This window comes from Pinus tabuliformis, chromosome 3_1 (genome assembly GCF_031772625.1).
Source record: "Pinus tabuliformis cultivar Carrire ecotype Pingquan chromosome 3_1, CPIR1, whole genome shotgun sequence".
Classification (NCBI taxonomy): domain Eukaryota; kingdom Viridiplantae; phylum Streptophyta; class Pinopsida; order Pinales; family Pinaceae; genus Pinus; species Pinus tabuliformis.
Window position 1 is genome coordinate 62,489,203 of NC_142301.1, and position 13,758 is coordinate 62,502,960.

Sequence of the window (13,758 nt, forward strand, 5' to 3'; positions counted from 1 at the left end):
GATCTGTGATAGAACCAAAAGCTTTTACTCAAGCAAGTAAGGATCCTCATTGGGTGGAAGCCATGGAAGAAGAAATATTTCAAATTGAGAAAAATGAGACATGGGAACTAGTACCTTGTCCAAAGGATAAAAATATAATTGGAACTAAGTGGGTGTTAAAAAAAATGAATGAAGATGGACAAATCATCAAAAATAAGGCAATACTGGTTTGTAAAGGTTATTCACAAATTGAAGGAATCGATTTTGAATAAACCTTTGCATCGATAGCTCGTATGGAAGCTATAAGGATGTTCTTGGAATTTGCATGTTCAAAAGGATTCAAAGTCTATCAAATGGACGTAAAATCATCATTTCTGAATGGGGAACTCAAGGAAGAAGTCTACATGGAGCAACCAGAAGGTTTTGATCTAGCAGAAGGAAAAGACTTTGTATGTAAGTTGAAAAAGGCATTATACGGTTTGAAACAAGCTCCTAGAGCGTGTAAGCAAGACTAGATCATTATCTACAACAACAAAACTTCAAAAAGGGGGTGGAAGGAAGTAATCTATACATGAAGATGGATGAGGATAAATTACTAATCACCCTTGTATATGTTGATGGTCTAATTTTTGCTAGCAATAATGAGGAAATGAGCCATGAGTTTTCTCAAAATATGTCAAAAGAATTCGAAATGTCAATAATTGGTGAGCTATCCTACTCTTTGGACTACAGGTGTCGCAAACCACTGCAGGAATGCTTATCTCTCAAACAAAATATCTCAAAGATATGGAATGGAAGAATGTGAACCTATGAGCACAATGATGACCACAAACTGCAAATTAAGCAAAGATGATGAATTCCCCCCAGTAGATGCAACTCTTTACAGGTCAATAATTGGATCTCTCTTATACTTAATTGCTACAAGGCCCAACATTATGCAAGCAGTGGGAATGGTGGGAAGATTTCAATAAAGTCCTAAGCAATCCCACGTGTTGTGTAGGTTTTAACCTCGTACAGAAATTACCTACATACGAATTCTAAGAACATAAAATAAACAATGCGAGAGCATAACACATAAAACACGTATACACAAAGATTTTCCCCTGGATCCCAAAAACAGGACTACCAGCTTGATTTTTTCATTATGTTCCTTTCAATGTTACAATACATATATATACATGCCGAAGCATCCAATACCATGGACCGAAAACCATCGCACCCAAAACCATGTGCGAAAACCATGCACAAAACCATAGGTATGTTCGCCCACCTAATATAGGGTCCAAAAAAAATTTCCCCGGGGCGTTGCCCTGACCTTGTAGAGGGGAGCTACCCCCCCCCCCCCTCAAACCCCCTGTGACCCCCCCGCTGCACAATCGACGCAACGAAGGGGGGGCTTCGCCCCCCCTCTAACCCCCCGGTTAACTAGGGTGGCTAGTTGTGGAAAGAATATAACACAACCCAACATGTTGGCTGTGAAAAGAATTCTCAGATACTTGAAAGGAACCCTTGACTTTAGTCTTTGGTATCCCAAATGCAAAAATACTACAGTGACAACTTATACCGATGTTGATTGGGCTGGAAGCATGGATGATCGTAAAAGAACCAGTGGAAATGATTTTTTTATGGGAGACTGCTTGGTAGTTTGGCTCAGCAAAAAACAATCATCTATATCTCTCTCTACAACTGAAGCTGAATATATAGCCGCAACTAACTGTTGTACACAAATAATATGGATGAAGGAAGCTTTGAAGGATGTCAACATAGAAACTAAACAACCAATCACCATCTATTGTGACAACACAAGTGCTATCAGTAAAAATCTAGTGATGCACTCAAAGATCAAACATATACCAATCAAGTATCATTTTCTTCGTGAACAGGTGGTTGAACAAAACATCAAGTTGGAATATATCAATACTAAGGAACAAATTGCAAATATTTTCACCAAACCTCTTCCTCGAGAAGCATTTGAACATCTCCGTCAAAAGATGGGGGTTATTGTTTTAGCATCACACTAAACCGATTCTTAAGATGTCACATGACAGGGGGAGAAGTTTGACAGGGGGAGCAGTTCAACAGGGGGAGTCCTTGTGCACTCCTTTTCCATTGATGTCAAAGGGGGAGAGAAGAAGAATATTGCCACAAATGACAAAGGGGGAGATTGTTCATCTAGATTGTCATTGATGTCAATATGGCAATATTCTGGGATACCAAATGATGATGTGAAGCCAAGGATAAGCAGATCCGTGAAGCAAAAGGAGCAAGAAGCCAAGGAGGAAATCCATCAGGGAAGCCATTGGAAATACATTGGAAGTCAAGAACAAGAGAAAAGAGGAACACATCATTGAAAGAAGAGTTATCGGAAGAACGAGAAGCCAAGGATAAGCAGATCCGTGAAGCAAAAGGAGCAAGAAGCCAAGGAGGAAATCCATTAGGGAAGCCATTGGAAATACATTGGAAGTCAAGAAAAAGAGAAAAGAGGAACACATCATCGAAAGAAGAGTTATCGGAAGAATGAAAGAGTGAAGAGAAGTCACAAGAGCTAAGAACCCAATAGTGCTATCAAAAGTCATAGGAGTGAAGAGAAGCCATAGAAGCGAGAACCCAACAGTAAGGGTCGGAAGGAAGAAAACAATGATATCGGAGGAGATAAGAACCCAACAGTGATATCAACGAAATATCCAATAAAGAACCAAATCATATCATATCGACTAAAGCTCTTATTGCGGCATATGTTGCGGACCTGATAGGACTATCAAAATAGTTTTATTGAAATATTGCATCCACAACGTCGCAAGTCTTGAAGCCTTGTTACATTCAAATCCTTCGATTGCAATATGTATTGTGGACCCGATGGTTCCATTGCAATATGCCTTAATACAATATCGCAACCGTCGCATTATCGCAAACCATAAAGTTTATTATGTATCACCACCCCAAATCCGCCAATTGTGATATGTGTATTGCGGACCAGTCGTTCCATTACAATACGCCTTAATACAATATCACATCCGTTGTATAATTGCAAACCATACTCCTTAGTGAAATATCATGTCCGCCACATCGGAAGGTGTCACAAAGTCTTAAAGTTATGTCACACCAAAATTTGCGATTGCGATATCACTATGGACCTGAAACAGGTTATGAATACACCGTTATGTTATATCACGTCTACCTCATCGAGAGTCATATCACAAGTCTTAAGGGTTGACACGACCAAACCGCCGAATGCGATAGTATTGCGGACTGCCGATTGCGATAAGGGCGTGGACCCCAAACCGCCGATTGTGATAGACCCAACAGACCGCCGATTGGCATGAAGCTGTGGATCTAACAGATTTATTAACTGTTGTTTGATACTATATCGCATCTGCTCCATCGACAGTAGGGGAATCACTATGTTATGTGCAAACCTCCGAAAGTTGTGATTGTGGGATTAAAGGAATAACTCTGATTTTCATGAATGTTGCGATTGCGATTAATGTGATAACGTGGCATGTGGGACCTCCATGTGGGTATAGCCTTGGATGCATATTAAAAATGGGCCTTTCTAATATATTGCGTAATAAGCGACCTCATACAATAAGTCGGCTACTCTTCCAAATGAACGTGTCTTTTGAGTATTGGGGAAACCCGTATAAATACAAGTTATAATACCTCACCTTAAGTATCTATCGAGCATGCGGCACATAGAAGAATTAAAAAAAGTTCACAACTCTTGAACTTGAAGAGATAGAGGAAGCCAAAGGTCGAGAAGCCGAAGGTCTAGCAGATGACGAAGGTGTAGCAGAAGCCGAAGGTCGAGCGAAGAAGGAAGCAGGAGACCGAGTGAGAGAACAATCTTTTGGCCTGATTCATCTTGGAAGGTTCAAACCAGAAGTGAAGCCATAGGGAAGACAACGACCTGTTGTAAAGATTACAAGGACAATATTTGGTAAAGAAGTCCTTGGAAGTAGTATAATACAATCAAATATTTCTTGATAGAGTAAATCTATAGGGTTAGAGCTCTTGGGGTTGGTGCCTTAGAATTGGAAGGATTGGTGTCCTTGGAGTTGGTGCCTTGGTAAGATAGGGTCGGAGCCCTAGAGGTTGGAGCCTCATCAAAGTCCAAGTTGGTGCTTGGAAAAATTCATTAGATATTGTATTCAATCTTTTTCTATATTTAATAAAATCATTTCTTTGATTAAAATTGTAAAGAATCTAAACTGGTAATAATAACAATTGACAAGAAATACTGATTCACCCTCCTCTCAGTATTTCCAACAAGACTTGCAATGTGAGGGTCGTGTGATGTGAGGGAAAGGTTGTGAGGGTTGTGATATGTAACAAAAACACTGATATGGTGTTAGAATGATCCCTCTCTGCACAATGCACCACATGGATGTGGCATTGCAATGTGGGGAGGAAACAAAAAGGCTATCTAAACTTTGCTTTAAGGCAAGGCAACACGTGCAACAACAACATCACAAAGTCGACACTTAGCCAAAAACAACCTTTTGTTTGAAAAAATAGTCATAAAGAATACTTCAAGATAGCATATTGGATTTGAAGCAATTGAGGAAACCCACTTAAGAAGGGAAAAACTTGCTTAAAGAAGGGTAGAGGGTAACTTAAGAGATGTTTTCTTACCACGAGTAAGGAAAACAATGAAATTGGGAAGAGTTGTTGATACAACATCATTCGTAACAAATCAAATATTGAGGTTATACTTATTTAAAAGGGTGGGGCATACTTTTAAATCATTATTTTTTTCTATTTAGTTCACAGTCCCCAAAGATCAATGACCACTATGTCCACAAAATATTTGTACCAGACAGAGCTACCTAAAAGGATCACTTCCTGTCGGCTCAATCACAGACTCTAACCTTGATAATGTTGAGAGAATTGAACCCATGACCTCTTAATAGCAGATGTGCTTCAACGATGGGAACTCAACAAACCGAGTTAACCCTTGGGACTCTCTTAAACCGTTATATTACTACTACTAATAATAATAATATAATTTTAAGGTGATGGCCATGCCAAACACTAAATTGGTATATGCGATCTCCTTGTTTGTGGGACAAGGGACTTGTCTCTGTGTAATGATTTGACTGCTAAAGTCTATAGATGTGTATATACTCTATCCCCTCTGGATTTGAACTTGTGACCTCTTAGGAGGAAACACATGCACTTAATCATTAGGGTCACTCAAGCTATACACTTATATATTATTATCATCCTTAATAAACTTATCATATATATATAACAACAACAACAAGAAAATAATAACATTGACAATTATTTGGAAACAAAGAGTCTTTTAAAAGTGGAAGTGTTTGAGTGCTCTTAGTTCAATATGGAAGAGATGTTGTAATGTCCTGTCATGTAAATATTTTTGGCTCGATAAAATGACATTAAAAAAAATTAATAATTGAAATAAAATTGAGGTAAGATAATTTTACTCTTAGTTTTAACAATCCATAGTATTCTTGTGGAATATAATCTATTTAAAGGGGAAAATCCTTGTTCTTCAAGGCCATTGTTATCCCAACAATTTTGATCTTTTAAATTAAGATTTGTGTGAATTGCTCGAAATTTAGAACACCCAAAAAAAAATTCTAAAATTTGTTACCACATGGATGAGCTTTATCCCGGTTTGTTATTTTACATAATATTCCAGAAGCAAAAGCTATAGCAACAACGAATGCCACTAAACATTTAATCGATCCTCCCTTTGAGAACTGGTACCAGTAGTTCTAGCATTAAATATCAATATCTTAGAAGAGAAAAAGAAGAAAGAAATAAATTATTTTAACATCCATGAGGCTAAAGATAGCCTATGGGATAGATTGCTTCTTCATTTGCAATTTTTTTTTTGTTTTTTTGTTTGTTTTTGTTTTTGTTTTTGTTTTGTTTTGGTTTTTGTTTTTTTGTTTTTTTTGTTTTTGTTTTTTTTGTTTTTTTGTTTTTTGTTTTTTTTTTTCCTGTTTTTTGTTTTTTGTTTTCTTTTTGTTTTTTTTTTCTTCGGAAGAACAAAAAATACATACTCTTTCCTCCCACACTTCCTTTGGCCTTTTCCAGCGCCCTATTTCACAACGAAGTTGATGAGAATTAGTCCTTAACCGAGCAATAAGAATTTTGGCTCTCCAAGAGATATTGGCCTCTATGTATGCTTTTGTGGTTGATGACTATGAGTGGGATTAAACACTTCAATATAGTAATTTTTCTTTCTTCCTAGCTCCTTATCCCAAGTATGTTTGTGGAACTTTTCCATAACAAAAGCTTTTATCTCTTTGCTATTTATGGGACACGCATTCAAGCAAATACCCCATTTACTAAACTATTTGTTATTTTGCTGCATCCAAGTTTTTTTTCTCTTGCACAATCTATCATTAAAGACAACCTTAGGTCATCTGCCCTCTTCCATTTGCTCAATTTTTTTTAAATACCTTATGACTCGCACCATAGCAATTGCTTCAATAGGAGTAGTCCCTGTTTCACTTAACATGATATCATAAGGAACTGCACTTTTAATCTTAAATTTGTTTGTAATCAAACGCTTCTGAATTTTCTCAGTTTGTCTCCACTGCATGTCGGATATACTGCTAGCCCACAGTTCACAACCATAGAGAATCACTAGAATCACTAGAAGCCCAAAAAGTGTTTGAGTGGTTTTTCAGTCCCATAACTCTACCTCTCTACACCTATTTTGAAAAGCATAGAATGCTTTCCAACCCCCCAAAGTTATTTTCTTTCTACAACCATTCGAGCTTAGATTTTTGTTGAAGTCAATTCCGAGGTATTTGTAATCCGCGACTTCTTCCAGAATGTTGCCTTCAAAGTAGAACTTATACTGGTTATAATTTATTTCTTAGAGAAGACCACTACTTTCGTTTCGCTGAGAGTGTCATTGACATGAATGCCTAATAAGTATAATGTGCATAATAAGTCAATGCTTGTTTTTTCATGATTAATCGAATGGTGGATGCATACTAAGTCTAAATTTATGAATACCATGTATATTTCTGTTGAGAAAAATGCCAAGCTCTACTCTCCTCATGGTATTAGTGTTAAAAGATCGATCCCACTACGCTTGATGGATCCCTCCCAATGACTTTGGACTTTTACATCGGTGTGTGAATTTTATAATTTTTATTAAAAATACTAATTTATGTAGAATTATTTTTAATTTGAAAATATAAATTTATTAAAAAAAATCGATTTCATGTATAATTTGTAATAAAGTATATATTTAAAAATGTTATTTACTAATTAAATAGAATAATAAACAGATTTTGAATATTTGTATCGAGAGACTTTCTACGTAAAGAGATTGTAAAATAAATGTCAATTTATCATTTTTTCCAAATCAAATAATATAAAAATAAAATAAAATAAAATAAAATAAGAAGATGAATGTAATGTAATGTAAACATTTTAACTTGTTCAAAATAAAATAAAACTAAAAATAAAATATGTGATTCATGTTCATATATTAAGTCTTTTCCATAAGGGACTTGGTATACTAAAAATAAAATTAAAAATAACCCTATAAAAATAAAATAATAATAAAAATTAAAATGATCTATGGTATTGACTTATGGTATTCATGCATAATATAGCCTATTTAAAGAGGGAAAGTAAACTAGCCATCTTAAAATCTATTGAGATACAAACATCTTTTAGATTGAAAGGGGATTTGTTCCCTCTGCTTGCTTATCCAAAGTTAAGATAGATCTAGGCTCATTAATACAATTTAAAAAAACTTATTAATAATTATTGTGACAATATTTTTTTTTCTCTGTAAAAACTATCTAAGTAATATATTATATGTACAAAAAGATTACAAACTGCATGACATGCCTTCCAGAGCCTGAAGAGTAGCCCTGGGACTCCTGACTGTAAACCTTATAGCTCCCTCGCAGGGGCAGCTTCTCCAAAACCAAACTGAATTATCCATGAAAACAAAAAACCCATACAGGGGCAGCAACGAACCAAACTCTCAAGATAATAAACTAGACACATGATTGCCCACGCAGGGGCTAGCAGCAGAGATAGTCTGACCTTTATATCTGACAAATGTAAGCGTGACTGTGTTACTGATGTCAGCTATCCAATTCGACTTCCCAATGATGAGGCAAGACCATAGACATGACCAAAGACTCAGAATTAACCAGGACCAAGAAGTAAGAAGCGAATGCCAAAAGACTGAGACAGAGGAAGCAAAAGCCAGAGGACCAAAAGACAAAATCAAGGCGTTACCCGCCACAGCTTCAATCTTGGGGACGAACTGAAGATGGCTGGATGGACGCGAAGTATGCATCTGCCGCCTCAGCCAGGCTCGGATCTTCCACGACATAAGCCCACCCGTCACCTTCCGCGCGCCCTTCCCACATTTTCCGCCATGTATCTTCTTCCACACTTGGAGGAGGTGGCCCCATCGGAGGGAAGCGGTCTTGCAGACTTGATTCCCCCTTGCTTCCAACAACAGACGCTGGAAGCACCTCAGCAGCGTTCTTTTCCACAGACGAGTGTTCTTTTCCAAGACTGATCTCTCTGCCCGAGTCTTCCAGTTGTTTTTCCTGCGGGTCCTGGAGATGTTCTTCATCTGGAATTTTTGTAAACATGATGGAGATGTGGGCGTTAACGCCTGCATTATCCTCGGTGCTTGGCAAGGTGAAAACCACGGAACCGAAAGCCGGGAGCTCCGTTTTCCTTTCACAGGAACCCCCAACCTCCACATATTGTCGAATGGGAAGCGGGGTTGCTCTAGCTCTCCTGTGACAGTAGCAGCAGCAGCAGTGGTGGTGCTCATCTGCTGCAGGTGATCTTGAGGAGGACCCTCTAGATGGGCCTCTTCTGCATGGCTGTCGTTCGCGAAGTTTAGCCATTGTAAGTCTAAAGCAACCTCTGTATACTCGATGGTGAACCTGGAATTGGTATCAGCAACAGTTTCCTTCCAATTCACTCTCAGATGTCTAGCTTTCCCCTTGGCTACCTTCGCTTGAGAGCCAACATTTTCTTTTCCAGACTTGATGCTGCAAAGCATCAAATTGCCATCTCCTCCCAACCCAGCAACCAGAATGGCCACCAAGACAATTCTCCAGGCTGCAGGGGAATGAAACGGTGCTTGGCCGGAGCTTGCTATGCTTCCACGACCGCCAACTTTCCTCAGGCCAATATGCCTTGAACGAGCCATCAAACCTGTGATATTTTCCCCCAAATTCTCGTTGCAGGTGCACATTAATGCCGCCCTGCTCCTCCATCTACCCCGCCTCTTCTTCATTGAATGCATTATCAACTTGGGTGGCTTAATTGCCATACGACGGCCTCCATTACACGAGGCAGCCCATGCGCTGCATGTGGCGTGCCTGTACTTCTCGACTCGACACCCGCATCCGGGGATTATTGTGACAATATTAATAATATTAATTTATTATTTATATTTCTTAATATTGGGATTAATTTCAATATTGGATAGAAGAATATTGTATCTATGTGTAGGATGTTGTCACCAAGATTGAGATTGTAGAAAATTAAGTCTCTACTCGATCATACTTTTATTATTTCCCATATATAACTCCGACCCTCAACCATTCTCCATAAAATTTAAATTAATTATTTTAAGAAGAGTCTTTTCGATAATAATGAAATGATATTTTAAGGTCCACAAGACTAAAAATAGTCTATGAGACTATTAGTTTCCTGTTTTTCGCTTTTTGCAATTCAATCATTTTCCGATTCAAATTGATGACGAGCTGGCCCAACCTTCCAACAATCCCCTCGTTAAAAAGACAATGCCAAGAAATTGATGCTAACATGTTCTCATAAGTTTCTTTGATGTCTTTGAATGCATCACATTCCAAAATGAAATGCTTTTCCGATTCCACAACCCCATATGTGCAAAATGTACACACCCGTTCTTCCCAAGCTTCTTTAGGCCTTTTCCACCGTCTTGTTTCACACCGAAGTTGATGTGAGTTGGTCCTTAATTGAGCAATAAGAACCTTTTCCCTCCACAAAATGCTAGCTCCAATGAACTCTTTTTGTTGTAGATCACAAGTAGGGTTGAATTCCTCAATGTAATGTTTCTTCTTTCTACCCAACTCTTTTCCCCATACCTTTTTACGAAACTTCTCCATAACAAAATCCTTTAGCTCCTTGATATTTCTGGGATAGACATTGAGGTAGATATTCCATTTTTGCATCCATGTGTAGTTTTGTTTAATCCATGTTTTCTTTCTTTCTCTCATGCCTTCATTGAAGATAACATTAGGCCATCTACCTACTCTCATTTGCTCAATCCTTTTTAGATATCTTATGAGCCACACCATAGCAATTGCTTCAATGGGAGTTGCTCCTGTTTCACTCAATATTATCTCATAAGGTACTTAACTTTTTATTTTGAACTTGCACATGATCAAGCATTTTGGATTTTCTCAATTTGTTTCCATTTTGACACGAGAGTGGTGCTAGCCCACAATTTACACCCATATAACATCATTGGACAAACTAGGACTCCAAAAAGCACTTTAATCGTTTTCCAATCGCATAACTCTGCCTCTCTACATTTGTTTTGAAGAGCATATAATGCTTTCCACCCTCCTAAACTTCTCTTCTTTCTGCAGTCCTCCCAATTGAGTTTATTGTTGAAATCAATCCCAAGGTACTTGTACTCATTTACTTTTTCAAGAATGTTGTCTTCAAAGAAGAAAGTATGTTGGCTTTGCTTTCTTTTATTAGAAAAAATCATTATTTTGGCCTTGCTAGTATCGACTTGCATCCCCACTGCTCTACAAAAATGCTCAAGGGCATATAAGTGCATTTGCAATCCATGGGCCGATTTAAAAATCAATACAATATCATGAGCATATAAAAGAAGCTTTATCACAACCTCCCCCAACCAAACACCATTTCCACCTTGTAGATTTAGGCACTCTTCCAATTTATCAATATATAGACCAAAAAGAGTAGGGGATAGAGGGCAACCTTGTTGACTCCAATGTCACTTCTAAAGCTTTATGAAATACCTGTTACGGTTCTAATTTTGACTTTCACTTTTTCATAAAGCCTATGGACAAGCTCTATAATGCACAGAAATTTCAAGTTCTTCCATTCTACGCCACAACTTATAAATCAACGAAGCCTAAATTCAAAAATGGCTACCTTACAAGGAACAACTACTATTATTAATTATTTAAAAAAAAAATTAAATTCCACCCATTAAATAAAATAAATAAATAAATTATTTGAAAACATAAAAATTTAACAAAAATTAAATTCCACCCATAAAATAAATAAATAAATAAATTATGTGAAAACATAAAAATTAAAAAATCCAAATAGAAGTGACCTATGTTCACCTTTTCTTTAGCAAAGAGAATTGCAAATTAACGAGAATAGCATCTTCTCTTTTAATTTTCGTAAATCAATTGACGAAAACAATGTGTCTATTTTCATAATACTTTACAGTTTACAGTTGTTTGAGCTTCAAATCAAACAGTCACAACCGAATGTGTCGAGAGACGAGACGTAGCAGGTGTACGGCCTTTATTTACACACATGAAGAGCTCAAGGCTTCTGGTGGGCAGCATTCCTTTGATAAATGCAATTTCTTTTCTCGGGTAGTTGGCAGAGACATGATGATAATGCACTATAAATTGCTATTCATTTTTTCGTTTGGTTTTTCACATTCGAAGCGATTGCTGGTACTGCATCGACCAATTTCGATTTCTATAGTCGTCGTTTGCGATTAAGATGTTGGTCTTTTGTAAATGTGGAAATGTTATGACTCTTTATGTAACGAGTTATGAGTCGGGGATTGTGCAGGATTGATCTTATTTAACTGAAGAAAACATGGGGCAGACTCTACGTAGAGCAACAGGGTGGCTCAGAAGTGCGAATCCCACGGCACCAACAAAATCATCTTCTGTTAAAGATCACAAGCCCGAGCTATTCAGCAGACCTCCATCACAATCCAAGTCCCAAGAGTCCATACCAGTGAATAACCCGAATTGGGATCCCAGTAAGTCAGAAAGAATTCTCACTATGTATGTCTTTAGTATCCAAGCTCTCATTGAATACCTAAATATCTTTAGTATCTCATGTTATCATTGAAGACCTAAATATCTGCGAATATCCTCGATACAGGGCAGATTAAGGGAGGGAGAGAGGATATTTTAAACTCGTGAAACCTACGCTAATGTGCTGGGATTTTAAGATATATTGATGAACGGTTTTATAATTTTTATGTTCATAGATGTCAACGGATAGATTCAATAATGCAATATTTTGAGGATGTTCGCTGACAATGTGGACTTTGTTGTAGCCGACATGCTCTTGAATATTTGCAATTTTATGTAAACATGGGTTTAGAACGTATTTTATTTTCGGATCAAAGCTCCAGTTGGCTCATTTATGTGCTAAAAGAGGAAAACTACAATCTATTCCCAAAAGTACCATTTCTTATATTGTGCTGATAGAAATTATCGGCATTGGTTTGTGGGAATGCATTGAATCTAGACCGTGAATTATTGGGTGCCTTCAATGTGAACACTCCGCGAACCCGTTTGAAACTCTGTCTCATAGGCACAGGTATCAGGTATGCACCTTGAGGATGTATTTCTAGAGTTCACGGAAATGGTGGTTGAGGTATAAAAAATTGGAGCTTGAGATATACAAACTCTAGCTTGGCAAGAGGTGCATATTAAACCCAGATTTAGAGAGGCCTTTGTTAGTTGTAGAGTTATCATTGAGGCCCAACTAATTTGGAAGCCTGGTTCTTTGAGCTGCATTAGTAAAATTGAGTATTTTGCTTTTCCTGGTTAATATAGTTTTCACATTTAGAAGGTATGCCAATGGTTTTTTTGAGAATTTGCTCATTCAGGGAAACTTAATGGTTGTCTTGTAGTGGGCTTGTTCAACTAAAATAAATTGTTAAGCGGGTATATGGAAAAGTTTGGACGCTGAATTAGTTTCTCCTTTGGATCCTCCCAGATTGGCTCTAAGGATAATATTAGACCAATAGACTGTTGAAGGTTTTCTTCAGAAGGAGGTCCAATCATTAGGGTTACTGGCAAATTGAGGTCGTTATAGGTTTGAAAATTTCTTGTTCCTTAGTATCTTTGGCATTTGCAGTTATGAACATGGGGGAAGCAATTAAAAGTCTGCTAGAGAGGTGAGAACCATGAGACACGCTTTAACCATTTGAATGCTTCAAAGTTTTAAACCCTCACTGCTCGTTTCTTCTGACCTAGAAATTGATAATGTCTGATTTGTCATTTTTTATGCCGAGGCCATTATGGTGCAATTTGCATTTTATGAATTTTATAATTGAAGGCTGGTTATCATTAGGGGTTTGTTCAATGGCCTTGGCACTAGTGGCAGGGAGCAAGGAGTTTCACACCCTTGGTCAAGGTTCAAATCACAAAGACTTCACCTCAAGTAATTATTGGACCAGATAACACAAAAGCCAGAGAACATAACACATAAACCAGAAAACTGATACCTTGACGAGTTTCTATTCCCACGGGCTGTTCTGGCACTTGGAGATAGGGGTTGAGCTTATAACAGGAGGTCATGACCTGTGTGTATATATCACGAACGAAAGCCCACCCTCACGTTCTCCTCAAGGCCTGCCATTTTTTCATGGTTCAAGTTGTCACAACGGTAACCGGTTTGATTCCTATTCTTTGGGCGCTTGTATTCCTGGCTCATGTTTGATTCCTAGTTTTACTCTTTCAACTACTTGTGAATCCCTAGAGTGACACGTCAAAGAGATTGGCCCCACTGTGG

At 37.7% G+C, this 13,758-nt stretch overlaps 1 long non-coding RNA gene across 1 annotated transcript; it reads left to right on the forward strand.

The window, feature by feature from the left end:
* The first annotated feature begins 11,537 nt into the window (after positions 1-11,537).
* LOC149185786 (uncharacterized) lies at positions 11,538-11,903 on the forward strand. Its single transcript, XR_016256080.1, has 2 exons — positions 11,538-11,672; positions 11,794-11,903. It is a non-coding gene; the product is annotated as an uncharacterized LOC149185786 (long non-coding RNA).
* Positions 11,904-13,758: the final 1,855 nt, after the last annotated feature.